Source organism: Lutra lutra, chromosome 4, assembly GCF_902655055.1.
Source record: "Lutra lutra chromosome 4, mLutLut1.2, whole genome shotgun sequence".
NCBI lineage: Eukaryota > Metazoa > Chordata > Mammalia > Carnivora > Mustelidae > Lutra > Lutra lutra.
The window spans coordinates 163,490,480-163,511,331 of NC_062281.1; the positions used below are offsets into that span (position 1 = coordinate 163,490,480).

Below are 20,852 nucleotides of genomic sequence, written 5' to 3' on the forward strand. Positions count from 1 at the left end.
TTGGTTTGCTCGTTCCTTGCAGTCATCCTGTTGTCCTGCTTGTCACCCATTCACCATAAATTCCTAGGAGGCAGTGACTCTTTCTTATCACTGTCCTCCAAAGCTTTGAACAAGACTTGTCAAAGAGGGGATGCTCAGGGGCTGGGGAAGGGGCAGGATCTACCCTGGGTCCCTGGGGTCAGGAGTGGAGGAAGAAGCAGTCTCCACGGGCAGGGTCCAGAGGCACCACTGTGAGGCCTGGTCTGGTCCCCACAGTGGTGGAGGATGTGGAAGGCTCTCTTGCATGCTGAGGGCACTCCCTGTCTCTGGCCGGAGTCTCTGCGGGGAGGTGGGGGGCCCCTCTGGGGAAGGAGACCACATGCTGTGCAGACACGCCCAATTCTAGGGGGCAGACGGTGGCTTGATGACGGAGCCCTGTTCTCCCCAAGCCATTCTTCATTCTTTACGGTCTCTGAATTGCAGAAGCAGAAATTGCTCACCCTCGGTCTGAAGCTTTTCGTGACTTGAGCCGAAGAAATGTCATCAACAGCCTTTTGTTTAGGCTTGACTTGGGTGAACATGCCAAGAAGACTTGCTCAGAAGAGTCTTTTTCAGATGTCATTTGTCTCCCTAAAGCCCTGCTCCATGAAAGCCATTCACAAGCCAGTTTTTCTGCAGCTCCAAAGCTGTCATCCCCTCAGTCCTGCCGCAGCTCTGAGGGCTACTGTGTGACACTCACTTTGTAATGGCCTATGCAGTCGCCAGACTTGGCCCAGTGTGGGGAGGCAGCGGTGAGGAGGCTCTCAGACAACCCGGCCTGAATGTCACCAGAACCCTGAGGTACAACCTCAACTTACACTCTCCACATGGTGATCTGGCACCACACCTGCCTTTTTCAAAACCATTTTCCCAGTGTCCAACATAGGCATCCAATAAAAATGCATTCACTGAATAAACAAAAATGCAATTCTCAATTATTTGAGCTGAGGGAGACCATCAAACTTGTGTTTTGAGGAGAGAATTATCTAGAAATTAACATATTCTCAGAATCATTTTAGACTCTTCCCACTGTGGATGCTGGTGGTGTGGCTGCCAGGGAGGAAGCCCAGAGCGCCGGGTCCAGCAACATGGTCAGTCTGGATGTCGGCGCAAGAAAGTCTGCAGGCTTCCATTTCCCTCTCTTCCCCTGCTTCCATTTCCCTCTCCAGGCCAAAGCTAGCTGTGACAACTGTGCTGAGGGTGGACAAGGGCCAGGGGAATGGGAGCTATCCTCAATTCACTGCCAGCAAGTGGGGACACAGGGAGAATTAAAGGTGAACATTAGACCAGCATCAGTGGAGGAATCCAGGAGGGCACTACAGACCCATGTGTGAAGTGTTACAGACAGAGACGCACAAAGCTATGGGAGCCCCCAAACCAGCTCTTGCCTGGGGACCTAGGGAAGAGCTTCGCAGAGGTGGTGACATCTGAGTTGGAGTCTGAGAGATGGAGAGCATGAGGAGGAACCTCCGGACAGCAGGTGCGTGTGGCCAGCCCCCCAGGCTGAGAGCACGCCCCGTCCGGGCCCCTTCTGAGGGAGAAGCTGCCACAAGCAGCTCTTGGAGTAGAGATCACTGTGCGCCAAGCCAGGTGACGTTCGGGCTGCTTGTTGAGTGAAGTAGTGCTTCCATAGGCACAGAGTTTGCAGAAGAGCATTCCAGGCTGGGGGAAGACAGCATGTGCAGCACAAAGGTGAAAAGACTAAGGCTTAGCAGGGCGAGGCCACCCCGGGGTTATGGCACCAGGAGGCCTCAGCTCCCTGGTGCTCTGACAGCTCTGAGAAGCCTTCTTACTAAATTACAAGTTATCAGTTGCATCCTGTGTGGCTGGAGTTGCCCAGAGCCACACTTCCTGATACATGGAGGCATTCCTGTATCAACAAATGCCAATCACGCGGGTTTGTATACACAGTCTGTGCGAGTCCCGACGGCTCCTGGCTGAGCCGAGGTACTGGAAGGCCTCACGGAGCACAGAAGGGTCCGGGCTATGAGGACAGCCCAGCAGCAGCAAGTACTGCCACGGACCAGGCGTGCTCTGGTCAGGCGCTCGCTGTCGTGTCGGCCAGCAAGAGGCCACCAGCCACACGGACGTGGACTCCTCCCTCATGATGGCCCACGGGGCAGGACTCTTCCCCCAACTTCGCAGAGGAGGGAGCTGAAGCTGGCATGACTAGCGGAACTTGTCCAGGTCGTGCAGCCAGCTGAGTGGCAACACTGGGCCTCACACCCGGGTTTGCTTGACACCAAAACCAAGCTGTTTCCACTTGTGCAGCCCGAGGCAGGGCACCCCCAAGCCCCATTCAGTCTCTGTTGGACAGCCTGAAGGAGATGTCGACGGGGCCCCGACCTCAAGCGATCCCTGGCCCCGTGGTGAAGTCAGGTGGCAAAGACGTCCCTCCCCATGGCCCCTAACCAACTTCGCCCTGGCACCAAGTCACGACAGTCTGAATATGGTCGGACCACTGCTGTCCCAGCTACAAAGCTCTCTGCTTCCTGAAATCCAGGCCAACCCCCAGGAAAAGGCTGAAATACTGCCAGTACCTCAGTGCAGTCATGGCCTGGGAAGAAAATGAGCAGCCTCCAGCTAGAGAGAGGGTAGGGGCTGCATGGAGCCCGTGTTCCTGCCCCCCTCTCTCTGCCTGCATCCAGCCCCCAGGCTCCAGCTGGAGAGGGCTCACGGCTGCACAAGGCCCAGAGCTGCTACTCACAGAGGTGGGCCCCAGGGCTCTTGGGGCTCTGGAGGCACGGCTGAGCAAGGGCAGTCTGTCCTTTCTTCCTTCAGCAAGTGCTCCTCCATGAGTCTCCGTGTGTCACAAAACAGACGGAGGAAGCCAGGTTCACTCCTGACCCCGCACCCTCTGAGCAGCGGTGACTGTGCTACCGCTCACCCTGGCCAGGCTACAGTCCCCAAACCCTTTGCTTCCTCCTGATAATCTGAGCAGTAAAGGAATGCATTTTCATGCACGTCCGAGACTGCTGGAGGCTGCTGGAGACTGGGCTGGGTCAAAGGCCCAAAAATCTCAGATGAGTTGTCCTTCGCCACAGCCTTGAGCCCCTGGGCACAGTCTGCCGTGCTGCCCTGCATTCAGCCTCAGGAGGACTAGGCTGCTGGCAGGACTGGCTCCATCAGAGGAAGCTACTGGCCATGTTAAAAAAAAAATGGTTACTGCTTCTGAGGAAGGATTCCTTCCATCAGGGGAAACACATGGGCTCCCAGGACCTAAACGAACCAGGGGTCATTCTCACTGCACCCTCCTTCAGGGGCAGGGGAAGAGGGGAGCCAAGCCCACTGAGGGGGAGAGGACCTGGATCTGAGGGGCCGCTGTGCACTCGTTAGCTTCTGAGCAGGAAAAGAAAGGCCCAGGTGTATAGGCAGCAGCTGATAGAGGGTCCTAAAGGCAAACACAAAGCGGGCCAAGTCCTGCCCTTAATCCACCTTATGGGTCCTGGGGGTGTGCGGGACAGTAGAGCGGGAGACAGGGAGTCAGGTGGAGACAGCCCTCTACCTGGCCAGAACTGCACCGGTCATAGCCACCACAGGAAGCATGGAAGCAAGGCCAGTGCAGACAGCAGGGATGGAACCATCACTAGGCTCCACAGAGCTGGTTTCAGAGCCCAGACCCCAGGCACCACTGCCTTACCCCATGTCGGGGTCTTGTTCCATTTGGGCATATGCTTCTCAGGCAAGCTCTATAGCTGGCCTCTGGCCTAGACCCTCTTTCTTGAGGGTCTGAGCAACGTGTCCTTCTGTTTCTTCCAACCATCCATTTTCAAACTTCTCGAAACTTCCCCAGACTAAGGGTCTGGAACACAGGGAAGGAGGTGGGTCTGACCCAACACAAGCCAACACAAGAGGCACGGAGAGGTCACAGGGCCGGCTGCCAACGAACTTGCCTTTGTGAGGCTGCCACGGGTCAGGCTTGTGTCTTCCCCATCGGGGTCTCCCCAGAGCAGAGACCACATCATCTGGGACAATCTCGCCCACCCTCTGAGGTTCATATATGAGTCACCTCCCAACTGTTCCTCCAGCCCAGACCTCTCTATGGAGCGGTTCACTGAACTCGCGCTATCTGGGTGGGGTTGTGGCTTCCCTCGGGCTACTTCATGTGCCTCGGCCTGGACTCCACGCACAGTGCTGGCAGACAGGAGAAAGCTCTCAGGACCAAAGGCAGGCACCGTGGGCTGGCGTTCTGCCTGCCCCCAGGAGAGATCAGGCTTCAGCACTGCTTCTCCACTTCCCCTCTGGCTATTTCTCCGAAGAGGCCAGTCACCCAGAGAGACCATCCCCGTTCCCCGAAATGCAGACAGAGTCAGAAGGGCAGGACCGGATCCTGAAAATGCCAGCAGCCTCCTCTCTGCCCACCTTCCGCCTGGACCCTGGGACGGGTGTGGGAGGAGCTCGCATGGGAGCCCTCCCCCTCACTGCAGAGATGGAGAGACGGAGACATGGAGAGACAGAGAGATGGAGCCCTGCAGGGCTATTCCGGGCCTGGAGCCGCTCGGCTTGGGAGAAGGGCCAGGATCACGTTTTGTGCTTTCACCAGCTTTTGCTCTTCACGAGCCGTGCAGCTCCCCACGTGGGGATCTTGTACCTCAACCAAGAAAAGCAAAGCCGCTAATCTGACAAGATCAATCCTCAAATACCACAGGAATGCAGCTGGCCTGCCTGCCTGCTCTCCCCAGGGACCGCACTTCTAAGCACCTCCAGGCCTCCTGCCGCCCCACAGAGCCTCCGGTGGGGTATGCAAGGGAGGAGGCTGCCGCAGAGGCCCCAGGTACGGCTTCCAGGCACGGCTCAGAGATCACCGGCCCCAGGGATCCCGTTCCCACATCTCTCACCAGCCCCTCCTGCCTGCAGGCCTCCTCTGGGCCTCCACAGCCCTCTGTCCTCAGGGCTTTCAGAGCACAGACTGCAGATCTGCGCCTGTGTCCGTGTGCTGCCTCCCTTCATCTTGAGGCCTGGAGGTCCAGATGAGGAGAGGGAGGGCCAGCTCCACTCACTTCCAAAGCCTGGGCTCTTGCAATTACGTTCTGTGCTTCTCAACCCACCTGTGAAGAAGGGCCAGTTTGTTTGGTTTTTGAAACTTCAAGTCCCACAGTGACACTTTTATAAAGTGTAATAAAAATGGGGGTGCCTGGGTAGCTCAGTCAGTTAAGCCTCTGACCCTTGATTTCAGCTCAGGTCTTGAGCTCAGGGGCATGACTTCAAGCCCCACATTGGGCTCCACATGGGTGTGGAGACTACTTAAAAAAACAAAAACAAAAACAAAATAAAAATAAAAATAAGGACTCCTGGGTGGCTCACTCAGTGATGGGTCTTCCTTTGGCTCAGGTCATGATCTCGGAGTCCTGGGTTCAAACCCCGTGTTGGGCTCCCTGCTCAGAGGGGAGTCTGCTTTTCCCTCTCCTACTGTGCGCTCTCTCTAATAAATAAAAATCTTTTAAAAAATAAATAAATAAGGGGCGCCTGGGTGGCTCAGTGGGTTAAAGTCTCTGCCTTCAGCTCAGCTCAGGTCATGATCTCAGGGTCCTGGGATCGAGCCCTGCATCTGGCTCTCTGCTCAGCGGGAAGCCTGCCTCCCCGCCTACTTGCAATCTCTGTCTATCAAATAAATAAATAAAAATCATTTTTTAAAAATTTAAAAATTTAAAAAATAAAATGAATCACCAGCAAAATTAAAGCATATATAAAATATAAGCTCCATTTTTAAATTTTCAGATTTAACTGACATAAACTTACTCTAGTTACTACTGACATTTCTAAAACTTTACTGTCAATTTCTCAAAAATCTTGTTGCAGACCAGCCCACATCACTTTTGATTCCATAGCATACAATAGGCTTCCACCTGACTGATACCCAAGGGTTCTGCCTGACATTTACCTTGAGGAGAAGTTGGAAAGGGGACAAGACATGGCTCCTCAGGGCCTGAACCTGGCAGGACAAAGACACTGACATCATCTGTGGCAGTTAGCAGACTGAGGCCTGCTCAGCAGACTGAGCAGCAGATGAATTCAGAACCACGGAAAAACCCAGCAGGTTTTCTGCAACAGTCACCAGTGCAAAGAAGTAGGAGTCCCCAGTCATCTAGGGAAGGAGCTTTTCCCACAGAAAACAACTTCTGGCCACCTACAACAGACTTGCCTATAAGGGTTTATGTACAGAACAAAGAGGAAGGACATGGAATTCCCAGCTCTAAGGTACAGGGCGGGGACAGGAGGCCTGGGGGGCTGAATTCCTTGAAGGGTAGGGGAGGTAGAAGGGGGAGGCTGACACAGAAGTGGTGTTAATTTTTTTTTTTTTAAGATTTGATTTATTTATTTGACAGAACAGGAGAGGGAGAGAAGGTACAAACAGGGAGCAGCAGACGAAAGGGAGAAGCAGGCTTCCTGCTGAGCAGGGAGCCCGACGTGGGGCTTGATTCCAGGACCCTGAGATCGTGACCTGAGCTGGAGGCAGAGGCTTAACCCACTGAGTCACCAGGCGCCCCTGAAGTGGTACTAATTTATAAGCAGATCAAGGATTGGTTCCCCAAAGTCAGAACAACGGACACTGGGGAATACATGAAGAGAAAACTGACAGCAGAGAAACCAAGAGGACACAGATGGCAATTCTTCCAGCTTCAAACTGGAGTCCACGTCAAGGACAGGCATTTAGTCTGTCTAGCCCACACAGGGCTGCAGACCCTTGTACATTAGGCAGAGAAGCTTGAGTTACTGAGTGCTCTGCACTTCCCAGAAAGGTCCAGCACCCAGGGATTTCCCTGCAGCAGCACCCACTGAAAATATTTAAAACACTCTCCAATCAAAAGGAAGCTACAGTCCCCTACAGGCTCACAGTTCAGGGCCATGACTCAGGACATAAGGTGGGGCTGGTGGGTTTGCATCCTAGCTCTGTGCGACTGTGACTTGGGCCAAGTTATAGCTTTTTCACCTGTAAAATGGGTATTAATAACAGTTATTCCAAAGGGTTACTGCAAAGACTAAGTGAAATAATGAATATACAATGTTTAGCACAGCAGCTGGCACATAGTAGGAGTCCTCTAAAACTGCGTGACCTCTTATACACACAGACTGTGTATGTCTGCAGATGGAAAGTAAGGTATCTGAGGGACGGATTTCATGTATCTTACACAATGCTGAAGCTCTAGCACCTAGAAAAGTGTCTGGCATATAGGAGGTGCTCATTAAAGATTTCTTGAACAAATGAAATGGGAGCTATTACCATTAGGTTTAGAGGATAATAGAGTCAATGTGGCAACTTTTTTTTTTTTTAAAGATTTATTTATTTTAGAGACAGAGAGCAGTTGGGGCAGGGTAGAAGGAGAGAATCTTCAAGCAGACTCCCTGCTGAGCACAAAGTCCAACTCTGGGCTCGATCCCACAATCCATGGGGCCATGACCTGAGCTGAAACCAACCAACTGAGCCACCCAGATGCCCAATGTGGCAATTTTTTAAGGAATACAAGAGACTTCAGTATGATAAAACAGGGTATGAAGAAGTCAATAAAGAGAATGAAGATGTGGGTTCTCGGGTTTTGGTCCAAGATCTAGGAGAGGTTGAAGAACCAGGGCACAGGAGAAAGGACTGACCTCAGAGAAGAGATAATATAGAGGGCAGAAGTGTCAGGACACAATGACTAACTGGACATTTGGTTGAGAGGAGGAGAAAGAAGAACTCTCAGATTTCCGGCTCAGGTGACACTCTCAGGTGGATACTGCTGTCATTCATGGAAAGAGGCAATATGGACTGATTAGCTTTAAAGGGAATTCAAGGACTTGGGCATACTGAGTTTGAGATGCTTGAGTCATCCAAGTGGAGCTGTCCAGCAGGGAGCTGGGTATCTGGGTCAAGAGATCTGGAGCTGAGAGTCATTGGCACAAGGGTTTTAACTGACACGGTCAAGTACGAAGTGAAGAAGACCACAACTGAGCCCTGGCAGACATCAGCACTTAGAGGTGGGCACAGGAAAAGAAGGTTGCTTGCAAGAGAGACTGAGGAGGAACAATCAGAGAAGTAGAAGGAGAACTGGAAGGGAGTTTGGACAAAGATTACTGAGGAGAGAGTTTCAAAATGGAGGAAGAGATCAATAATGCAAACCGCTTCAGAAAGGTCAGAAAAAGAGAAGGTCTACCCTTGGATTTGTCACTTAGTCATTTCAAGTGACCTGAGCAAGAGCATTTCGGGGAGGAAGGTGGTCGGGGTAGAGAAGCAACTGCAATGAGTCTCTGTACACCCTTGGTTGAAGGGTGTTCAACTTGCTCCCAGTCTGGAAGGACAATAATTTTGTAGAAGTGGATGGTGCTCTATTCTCCTATGTAACTTATGGTATGCGACAAAGCTTAGCAGGGATGCCTTTCAATCCCACCACCCCTCCCTGGTATTGTAGTAGTAAGAATCCCAAGGATCCTTTTTGGAAGAGCGGAGAGGGAGGAGCTATAGAATGTGGGGATACCAGGTACCCAGGTACCCTGGCCAGGAGCCAGCAAACTTTCAAAACCCCTGAAGGCAGTGCATTAGGCTTCTTGTACCTTCTCACACAAGGGCCCCAAAACATGCAGCTGGGACTCTGTCAATATTCCAGACTTCCTGCTTCATAGAGCTCAGCAAGGTTTCAAAGGCCATCCCTACACTCTTGGGAATTCAGCCAGCTTGGACCATGGCAATAATTCCTTAACGGTATGAAAATTACTGATACACACAGTCACAGATAGACACCATGCACCTTGGCCTTTCTAAAGCAAAGTGGATCTCAAGAGAAGTGACGTTTTTCTCTATAGAGCTGGGAAAGAGGGTGATTTCTACACCAGTACCTCATCAGCTAGCACCAGATATCTGTTAGACCTCTGTACTTTGGCCACTAGCCAGCCTTCCATGAGACAGCAGCTAGGAGAGGAAGCAGCATGTGGCAGGTAAGCTGGCGGACTCTGTGGTCAGAGTGCTTGTGTTTGAAACTTGGCTTCATCACTTCCTATCTTTAGCAAACTTATCCATTCTCTCCACCCCCATCTTCCCATACTTAAAACTGGATTAATGACAACACCTATCTCATAAGATTGTTGGGAGGATTAAAACAGGAAAGATGGGAAAAGGTCTCATCAGACAATCTGATACATCAAGAGGTGTCAGCTATCACTGCCGCTGGAGCATGGCCATGGCCTGGACTTGGCTTCTTCTTTCTGCTTTCTGCTGAGACCATTTGCCCCAGGCTTAGCCTGTAGATGCTATGCTCCCTCCCCATGCTGAGTGGCTCCATTGGCCACCATCTAAAAGACATGATATTAAATCTTTCACCAAGGGGTGCTTGGGTGGCTCAGTCAGTTAAGGGTCTGACTCTTGATTTTGGCTCAAGTCGTGATCTCAGGATCGTGAGATTAAGCCCAGAGTCGGGCTCCGTGCTGGGTGTGGAGCCTGCTTAAAATTCTTCTCTCCCTCTGCCCCACCAAAAATAAATGTAAAACTTAAAAAAACAAAACAAAACAAAACAAAAAAACCTTTCACCAAAGCAGAAAAGGTGACTCAAACATATGTAGCAAAGATTGCCAGGAAAATAGGGTGTGCCAAGTTTCATCAGTTACACTTTTTGCTTTAAAAACGTACATTCCCGGGGCGCCTGGGTGGCTCAGTGGGTTAAGCCGCTGCCTTCGGCTCAGGTCATGATCTCAGAGTCCTGGGATCGAGCCCCGCATCGGGCTCTCTGCTCAGCAGGGAGCCTGCTTCCTCCTCTCTCTCTGCCTGCCTCTCTGCCTGCTTGTGATCTCTCTGTCAAATAAATAAATAAAATCTTTAAAAAAAAAAAAAAACGTACATTCCCTACCCTGCTCCTAAAACCTACATTTTAAATGTTTATCATGATCTATTCTGGGATCTTTATTCCTTCCTGATAAAAACTTACCCGATCACGATAAAAGTCATTGAAAAAGTGGGAATTCACTTAGTAAGCGTCTAACATAAAAATTTTCTGGAGTGATCAACATTTATACCCCTAAGACACCTCATCTCATTTCATTCTCTTGACTTAATGAGATAAGTAATATTCAGACTTTTCCAAGATCCCACAGTATGTTAAGTGAGAACTTTCTGTCTCATCTCTTTCCAATCTTTCATGTATTAGTATATGTCAAAATAATTCTTCTACATCAAAATAATTATTCTCTTCACTCTTTCCATTAGAAGAGTATTGTACCACAACCCTCATACCCTCGGTCTCTCCATTTCCTGAGGGCTCCCCCTCTTCCCTGTCTCTCTCATTAGCAGAAGATGTCTCCAGGCAGGGAAGTCTCAGGGAAAGAAAGGAAGACTTCCCAGCAGACAGCACAAAGGGTTATGAGGGAACAGGCTGGCTTTCCTGAGAAGCAGGACTCTGTAGGCAGAACAGGCTGGCACATCGGCGTCCCTTCCATTTCCACCGCCTGCTCCCCCATATGTACCCGGGTGTGGGAGTCAGTGACTGGATGGGCTCCGGGAGGAACAAGGTTTAGGAACAGACTAAGAATGTAGGTTTCACACAGCACTTGGTTTAAAAACAAACAAACAAACAAACAAACATAAAGATTTAATGATTTAGACTGTGTCAAAACTACCACATCAAAACTGCATTACGGGGGCACCTGGGTGGCTCAGTGGGTTAAAGGCTCTGCCTTCAGCTCTGGTCATGATCTTGGGGTCCTGGAATCGAGCCCTGCATCGGGCTACCTGCTCTGCGGGAAGCCTGCTTACCCCTCTCTCTCTCTGCCTGTCTCTCTGCTTACTTGTGATCTCTGTCAAATGAATAAATAAATAAATAAAAATCGTTAAAAAAAAAAAAACACAACAAACAAACAAAACTGCATTAAGACCTTCTGTGTCAACTGTTGATGCCACAGCAGCACCCAGGTGGCTCACTCGGTTAAGCGTCTGCCTTCAGCTCAGGTCACAACAGTGGGGTCCTGGGATCAGGCCCCATGCTGGGTTCCCTGCTCAGTGAGGAGCCCACTTCTCCCACTCCCTCTGCCCCCTGCTTGTGTTCTTTCTCCTGTTCTCTAGCTCAAATAAATTAAAAAAAAAAAGTTGATTCTATAAAAATCAAAATCCTGATTTTTACTTAGTACATTTGGTCAAAGTTATCAAGAAATTCTAGTTACCCACAAAGAAAAAAAGAACACAAACACAAGTTACACCAGCGATCACTCCTGACACCAAAACAACAAGAAACACCGACAACAAAAACTCTGACGGATTAATTCAAATATAAATAATAAAGGTATAAAAGGACTAGAAGAAAGCACAGAGGAAGACACCTTCACAGACCACAATGTATGGATGTAAATTCAAAAACTTCTTACTGAAGGCAATTTGCCAGTAACTTTCAAAGTTGCAAACGCCTGTAATTGTGATCCAGAAACATTTTTCTTTATTCTAGGTGACCTCACATGTGTAGGAAATGACGTACAGAAAAGGTTATTCAATGATGTAATAATATTTGTAATAAAGATTAGAAAATGCCTAAAAGTTCATCAACAGGGAATTACCTAATTAAACTACTGTACATCTATACAATGAAATGCCACATAAAACAGAATAAGGCGGGGCGCCTGGGTGGCTCAGTGGGTTGGGCCGCTGCCTTCAGCTCAGGTCATGATCTCAGGGTCCTGGGATCGAGCCCCGCATTGGGCTCTCTGCTCGGCGGGGAGCCTGCTTCCTCCTCTCTCTCTGCCTGCCTCTCTGCCTGCTTGTGATCTCTCTCTGTCAAATAAAAAAAAAAAAAAAAAAAACAGAATAAGGCACTTCTGTTTCTAGCCATGATGGAATAACAGGGATGCAATTTAACCTCTTACCTTAAACAACAAGGAAACAAGTCAAACTATGTGAAAACAAAAAAACAAAAAAACAAAAAAAACAAACAGTTTTCAGACCAGTCTAGGGAGGAGGAACCCAAAGAGAGCCCAGTGGTCTTTCAGAGTTCAGAAAACAACTCACAATTTAAAAGACCAAAGGGCTAGAACTTGTGGAGAAGACCAATATAGAGGACAGAGTTGCACAGAAAGCTCTAGAGATCTGCGAAGGGGTCCCCTCAGATCTTTAGCCAAGCACTTCTCTGTATATATATATGAGAGGAAAATCTGAGGCTGAGAAAAGACCACCAGGAAGCAGGAGACCAAACAGTTCCTGATGCCCATACAGGGCTGGGAATTGTTAATATTTACACAAACCTGAGGGGAAATAAATCAGAGTGGAAATACTTTATAAAGCACAAGACACGGGGTCGAGTCCTCAGAATGGTACAACATTAGAAATGGGGATAAATTAGCTCCAGACAAAAGACTGCTCACGACCTGCACTAACAGCGTTAAAAGCAAGCCTCAGAGGGCTAAAACCGATTCCAAGTAACTCAGCCACATGCCCAAGCAAAATCAAGCACTCTTTAAAAGAATACAACAAAAATCTAGCCCAGAAAAATATAAACTTTGCAATGTCTGGAATCTAATAAAAAATTACCAGGCAGGTAATTTGATGTGGGGCAAGGAATACAAAGAACCAAAAAGGGCCATAACCAGGAGGGAAATCCCGGTTATGGGCCATAACTGGGAAGGAAATCATCAATAGAAACCATTCCGGAAATGACAGTGATGATGGAATTAGCAGACAGGGATATGAAAACAGCTATTGTAAATATATTCCACATGTTTAAGAAAGTAGAAGAACACATGAGCATAACAAGGAATGAAATGGAAGATATAAAAAGACCTAAATGGAACTCAAGAGATTAAAAACTCAGTATCTAGAATGAAAATACACCAGATGGGATAAACAGCTGACTGGATACTACGAAAGAAAAACTCAGTGGACGTGAAGTCTTAGCAATGTCGACTACCCAAAATGAGGCACAGAGAGAAATAAGACGGGGGGGGCGGTGAGGGAAGGGCATCAGTGGCCTGTGGGATTCCCTAGACTCCTGGAAAGAGAGGTGGGGTAGGAAAAACACTTGAAAAAAAAATAAGGACAAGAAAAAGTCCAAATCTGATCTTTAAAAAATGAATAACTATGAACCCATAGGTCCAAGGAGCTGAGAAAAAATCCCAAACTAAAGAAAACCATAATAGGGCACATCATAATCAAATTGCTGAAAATCAGTGACAAAGAGAAAAAAATCTCAAAAAGCAGCCAGAGGAAGATAAAGACATTACATATGAGGTAAAACTCGATAAGAATGACAGAGACTTTTATTAGAAACTATGCAAGCTAAAAGAAAATGAAGTTATAATTTCAAAGTAATTGGTGTGTGTGAAACCCTCAACCTAGAATTATATCGTCAGTCCCCTGCCCCCCTCACCAAAAAAAAAAAAAAAAACAACTTTCAAAACTTAAATGTAAGGGATGCCTGGGTGGCTCAGTGGGTTAAACGTCTGCTTTTGGCACAGGTCATGATCCCAGGGTCCTGGGATTGAGCCCCGTGTTGGGCTCTCTGCTCAGCAGGGAGCCTGCTTCTCCCTCTGCCTGCCCGCTCCCTCTTGCGCTCTCTCCCTCTCTCTCTGACAAATAAATAAAATCTTTGAAAAGAGAAAAATTTTAATGTAAAATAAAGACTTTATCAGCGAAACCAAAGCTGAAAGACTGCATTGCCATTAAATCTGACTCATAGGAATCATTATAAGAAGTTCTTCAGGCAGGGGCTCCTGGGTGGATCAGTGGGTTGAGCCTCTGCCTTCGGCTCAGGTCATGATCTCAGGGTCCTGGGATTGAGTCCCGCATCGGGCTCCCTGCTCGGCGGGGAGCCTGCTTCCCTCTCTCTCTATCTGCCTGTCTACTGTGATCTCTCTCTGTCAAATAAATAAATAAAATCTTAAAAAAAAGAAGAAAAAAAAAAGTTCTTCAGGCAGATAAAAAGGGAAACCCTATGGAAATATGTATCTATAGAAAGGAAGAAAGACCCACAGTAAAAAAAAGTTTGTGGATAACTATAATAGACTTCCCTCTCATTAAAATTTTTTTAAAAATTGGGGGCACCTGGCTGGCTCAGTGGGTAGAGCATGCAACTGAGCCTTGATCTCAGGGTTGTGAGTTCAAGCCCCACCTTGGGTGTAGAGATCACTTAAAAATTGTGGTAACATACACATAACATAAAGTTTACCATCTTAAACTTTTTTTTTTAAGATTTTATTTATTTATTTGACACAGAGAGAGAAATCACAAGTATACAGAGAAATCACAAGTATACAGAGAGGGGAAGCAGGCTCCCCACTGTGTAGAGAACCCGGTGCAGGGCTCGATCCCAGAACCCTGGGATCATGACCTGGGCCGAAGCAGAGGCTTAACACACTGAGCCACCCAGGCGCCCCTTAAACTCTTTTTTAAAGATTTATTTATTTGAGAGAGACCATGTAAGCACAGGGAGAGACAGAGGGAGAGGCAGAGACAGAATCTTCAAGCAGCCTCTCCTCTGAGCATGGAACCTGATGCAGGGCTCGAACCCAGGACCCTGAGATCATGACCCAACCCAAAATCAAGAGTCAGGCGCTTAACTATCTAAGTCACCCAGGTGCCCCCATCTTAAACATTTTTTTAAAGTAAGCTCTATGTCCAACATGGGGCTCAAACTCATGACCCCAAGATCAAGAGTTGCATGCAAGATGCCCCACATCTTAAACATTTTTAAGTATACAATTCAGTAGTATGAAAGTACATACATACACATTATGAAACCAGTCTCCAGAACTCTTTTCATCTTCCAAAATGGAAACTCTACATCCACTAAGCAACTTCCCATTTCCCCTCCCCCCAACCTCTGGTAACCATGAATCTGTTCTCTGTCTCTACGAATTTGACTACTCCATGTACTTCATATAAGTGGAACCAAACGTATTTTTCTTTCTATGACTGGCTTATTTCACTTAGCATAATGTCCTTAAGGCTCACACATGTTGTAGCATCTTAAAATTTCCTTCCTTTTTAAGGCTGAATAATGTTCCATTGTATAACTATATCATTTTTTTAAAAAGATTTTATTTATTTATTTGACAGACAGAGATGGCAAGTAGGCAGAGAGGCAGGCAGAGAGAGAAAGGAGGAAGCAGGCTCCCCGCTGAGCAGAGAGCCCGATGTGGGGCTTGATCCCAGGACCCTGAGATCATGACCTGAGCTGAAGGCAGAGGCTTTAACCCACTGAGCCACCCAGGTGCCCAACTATATCATATTTTGTTTATCCTTCCATCTCTCTAGACAGACACCTGGATTGCTTTGGCTATTGTAAAATAATGCTGCTCTGAACACGGGTGTACAAATACCAGCTTGACCCTGCTTTCATTTCTTTTGAGTGTATATCCAGAAATGGAATTGCTGGGTCACATAGTCACTCCATTTTCAATTTTTAAAAAGGAATTATCACGCTGTTTCCATAATGGCTGCACTATTTTACATTCTGGCCAACAGTGTACAAGTGTTCCAATTTCCCTACATCTCTGTCAACACTTGTTATTTTCTCTCTCTCTCTCTGTTTTTTGATAGCAACCATCACCAAAATGGAACACATTTTATCCCATGACTCAGGTCTCAATCAACTTAAAAGTATTCAAGTTATACAAAAAATATTCTCTGATCAGAACAAAAATAAGCCAGATATCCTCAACAAAAAGATATTTGTAACATCCTCAAATATTTGGAAATGAAGCAAGATGTCAAAAGAACCCACGGGTCAAAGTAGAAATCACAAGTGAAGTTAGAAAATATCTTTAACTCAATGAAAATAATAATACAATATCAAAATTTGTGGGATGTAGCTGATAGTTTTTTAAAAAGACTTTATTATTCATTTGAGAGGAAACAGAGAAAGAAAGGGCACAAGCTAGGGGGAGGGGCAGAGGGAGAGGGACAAGCAGACTCCCTGCTGAGCAGGGAGCCTGATGCGGGGTTCCATCCCAGGACCCTGAGATCATGACCTGAGCCAAAAGCTGATACTTAACCGACTGAGCCACCTAGGCATACCAGCTGATACAGCATATAGAGAAAGAATTGTAGCATGAAATCAAGGAATCAAATCAGTGGTCTAATCTTCTATTTCAAGAAACAAGGAATAAATTAAACCCCAAATAATTGTAAGGTATGAAATAATAAAGAGTAGAAAACAATGATTATAGTGAGAAAAATACCAAAAAAGAAAAATCAATGAGCCCAAAAGCTAGTTCTGTGAGAAGATCAAACAAAATGATAAACCTCTAACCACAAAGACTAGGAAAAAAAGAGAAATTATGTATTTCATGTCAGTATATTTAACAACTGAGATGAAATCTACAAATTCCCAATTTTAGTATATGTGCTGCCGAAGCGAGCACAAAATCTACAAATTCCCTGTCAGGCATTAACTACCAAAGAAGAAATAGGAAACCTGAATAGAAATATGAAAGTTCTAGATCTATTAAAGAAATGAAATTCTTTTTTCTTTTTAGAAATATAATTCTTAGTTTAAAAAACCTGCCCACAATGGGATTTTCCTTTTTTTTTTTTTTTTTTAAGATTTATTTGTTTATTCGAGAGAGAGAGGGGAGGAGGGGCAGAAGGTGAGGGAGAAAATCTCAGGCAGACTTCCCAATGAGTGCAGAGCCCCGCATGGGGCTCACTCTCACAACTCAAGACATTGTGCCCTGAGTGGAAACCAAGAGTCATATGCTCAATCAACTGAGCCACCCACGCGTCCCAAAGGGATTTTCTTAATACAAAACCTAGGTCTTCCTAGGTATCTTTGCTGATAAATCCTATCAATCATTTAAAGAAAATTATTATCAGTTCTACACAAAACTTTCAGGAAACTGCAGATGAAGGAATATTTTTCTCACTTGTCCTATGATGTCAGCATTACCCTGATGCCAAAACTAAAGACATTACAAGAAAACTACAGAGCAATATTTCACATGACTGTTTATATGAACAAAAATCCTTAATAAAACATTAGTAAACTGAACCCAGCCATATATAAAAAGAACAATACCTTAGAACCAAATGATGTTTATTCTAGTAATACAAGGTTGGTTTAACATTCGAAAATCAATCAATGAAGAACAAATCATTGTGATTCACCATATTAACAGACTAAAGAAAAAAGAAGCCATATGGTCATTTCAAAAGATCCAGAAAAAGAAGCATCTGACAAAATTCAACAGTATTCATTATAAACATTCTCAATAAACCAGAAATAGAAGAGAACTCCCTCTATCTGCAAGGTTATCTATGAAGAACCTGCAGCTAACACCGTAATGGTAAAAGACTAAAGGTTTTCCCCCTGAGACTGAAAACAAGGCAAGTATATTCACTCTTACCTCATCTGTTCAACACTATACTGAAGATTCTAGCCAGTGCAATGAGCCAGAAAAAGGAAAAAGAGGCATCCAAGAAGAAATAAAAGGAAGAAAAGAAAGGCATCCAAGAAGAAAAGGAAGAAATAAAACTGTTTTTATTAACAGAAGACCTGATTGTTTATATTAGTTTATATTAGTGTGATATCGGTGCAAGGACAGACATAAACATCAGTGGAATGGAACAAGGATTCCAGAAAGAGACCCACATATACATGCCTAGTTGATTTTCAACAAATATGCCAACATAACTGAATGAAGACAGACTAGTCTTCAACAAATGGTTCTGGAACAACTGAGCGTACATATGCAAAACTATATATAAAAATTCATTTGATTCAGGTCACATACTTAAATGTAAGGGCTAAACCTATAAAAATCTAGAAGAAAACGTAGGAAAAGACTTTTTGACTTTGGACTAGGGTAAGATTTCTTAGGTAAAATACAAAAAACAAAATCCATAAAAGAAAAAGCTGAGGGGCGCCTAGGTGGCTCAGTGGTTAAGCATCTGCCTTTGGCTCAGGTCATGATCTCAACATCCTGGGATCGAGCCCGGCACTGGACTCCTTGCGCAGCTGGAAGCCTGCTTCTCTCTCTTCCACTCCCCCTGTTTGTGCTCTCCCTCTTGCTGTCTCTCTCTCTCTCTCTGTGTCAAATAAATAAATAAATATATATATCTATCTTTAAAAAAAAAGACAAAAATTAATAAACTGGACTTCATCATGATTAAAAATTTCTGCTCTGTAAAAGACATTATTAAGAGAATAAAAAGACAAGCCATCGACTAGAAGAAAATATTTGCAAATCACCTGACAGAGGTCATCTATCCACAATATGTAAAGTTGTCTTACAATTCAATGGGAAGACAACTAATTTAAAAAAAAAGAGATTTGGACAAATCCTCAAAGATAAAAGAATGCCAAACATCAGAAAGGATGAATACCCAACTTTTGTTTCAACATGGACGGGACTGGAAGAGATTATGCTGAGTGAAATAAGTCAAGCAGAGAGAGTCAATTATCATATGGTTTCACTTATTTGTGGAGCATAAAGAATAACACGGAGGGCACTGGGAGAAGTGAGTGGGGGAAATCGGAGGGGGAGACAGACCAAGAGAGACTGTGGAGTCTGAGAAACAAACTGAGGGTTTTGGAGGGGAGGGGAGTGGGGGGTTGGGTAAGCCTGGTGGTAGATATTAAGGAGGGCACGTATTGCATGGAGCACTGGGTGTGGCACATAAACAATGAATTTTGGAACACTGAAATAAAATAAAATCTATTTAAAAAAAAGCATGCCAGGGCGCCTGGATGGCTCAGTGGGTTAAGCCTCTGCCTTCAGCTCAGGTCATGATCCCAGGGTCCTGGAATCAAGCCCCGCATCGGGCTCTCTGCTCAGCGGCTTCCCTCCTCTCTCTGCCTGCCTCTCTGCCTACTTGTGATCGCTCTCTCTCTGTCACATAAATAAATCAAAAAATCTTTTAAAAAAAAGAATGCCAAATAAGAACATGAAAATGAAACTGAATATCATTAGTCATCCGTAGAATGCAAATTAAAACCACAGTCAGGTATCACTATAAATTAGAATAGCTACAACTCAAAACACTGATGGCAGAGATGTGGAGCAACCGGAACTCTTCAACATTGATGGCAGGAAAGCAAAACAGCACAGTCAATTTGGAAAACAGTTTGGCAATCTCCTATAGAGTTAAACATACACCCTGTATACAAATGTTTCTAGTGGCTTTCATTATAATCACTCCAAACTAGAACTTACCCCAATGTCTTTTGCCTAGTGAGCAGATGAACACACTATGTTACATCCATACAACAGAATGCCATTCAGCAATAAAAAGGAACAAATGATACACACAACACACATGCGAATCTCAAATACATTATACCAAATGAAAGAGGTACCATCAAAAGGCTTCCCACTATGTGATTCCATTAATATACATTCTGGAGACACTCCAGGAACAGAAAACTGATCAGTGGTTGTCAGGGTCTGGGGGTCAGGGGAAGGGTTAACTACAAAGCAGTCAAGGGAAATTTCAGGGGCTGATGTTGGAAATGTTCTGGTGGACTGTCGTAGTGGTTGCTCAAACGTATGCATTTATCAAAACCCCTATAACTACATCAAAATGTCAATTTTACTGCATTTAAACTTCAATAAATCTTACTTTTTAAAAAATTATGATACAGCCATACAATCGTATGTTATGCAATCATACAAATAAGATTACCATATATGCTGGTAAGAGGATAATCTCTAACATATATTGTTAGGAACAAAAAGCAAGATACAAAACAATAAACATGATGCTCTATTTACGGTACCCCTGGCTGTCTCTGGGGCAGGGATCTGGAGCAGGAGTATATACCCTTTTGCATGTTTTCAGTTATTATTTCTTTAACCATATGCTTGTATTACTTTCAATTAGAAAAAGTTAAAAAAAAAAAAATAAGACAAACCACGCCTATATCCAGGTCAAGAAAAACTCACGGGTGTCTGGCCCAGCAGACCGAGTCAAGTATAGGCCTACAAAAACATTTATAAGAATATGCAACATAGGGGCGCCTGGGTGGCTCAGTGGGTTAAAGCCTCTGCCTTCGGCTCAGGTCATGATTCCAGGGTCCTGGGATCGAGCCCCGCATCGGGCTCTCTGCTCAGCGGGGAGCCTGCTTCCTCCTCTCTCTCTGCCTGCCTCTCTGCCTACTTGTGATCTCTGTCTGTCAAATAAATAAATAAAACCTTTAAAAAAAAAAAAAGAATATGCAACATAGCACCAGACACTTTAGAGGTGCTCAATAAATAGATGGGGGGAAAATATTGTTTGGAATAAAGTCAGAAGGTACACCCTGGACAAAGAGATTTCCATCGGGACACCAGATACTCAGCCAGTAGAGCCCCTGTTTCAGACAAGGAGCCAAGCTTGGGTTGCTCACATTAGAAAAAGAAAAGGAGTGGGGTGCATGGGTGGCTCAGTCCGTTCAGTGTCTGTCTTTGGCTCAGATCATGATCTCAAGGTCCTGGGATAGAGCCCTGCATCGGACTCTCTGCTCAGGGGGAGTCTGCTTGTGCTTCTCCCTCTGTCCCTCCCCCCAACTCATGCATGTGCATGCTTTCTCTCAAATAAATAAATAAAATCTTAAAAAAAAAAGCATAAAAACTGAATATTCTGGATTTACTTTGAGGCAAGCTGTTTCTCAGCATTCCTCTGCAGGCACGGTGTGTGCCCTAACCTCAGCCTGCTCAGTGATGGGATGCAAACCATTCCCACAGTGAACAGATCACACCCCAAGAGGCCACTGCCACCTCCAGAGCTCCTCCCGTGGCACAAGTGCCACAACCTGACTCCCAGAGGGTCCTGGGCAGCCTTTCCTCTAGCCACTCTAAGTCAGACACTCCAAGAACTTTCCAAAGGAACAAAATGACCCTGATAGTCTCCCTGCACTCCGGACTGCAAAATCCAAACTGGCATGTCATTAACCGTCTCTATACCACGGCTTTGC

The 20,852-nt window shown here is 45.8% G+C and overlaps 1 protein-coding gene across 6 annotated transcripts in view; it reads right to left on the reverse strand.

Moving 5' to 3' along the window:
• Positions 1-20,852, reverse strand: part of ST3GAL3 (ST3 beta-galactoside alpha-2,3-sialyltransferase 3) — a 193,162-nt gene that overhangs the window by 55,221 nt on the left and 117,089 nt on the right. The window lies entirely within an intron of this gene.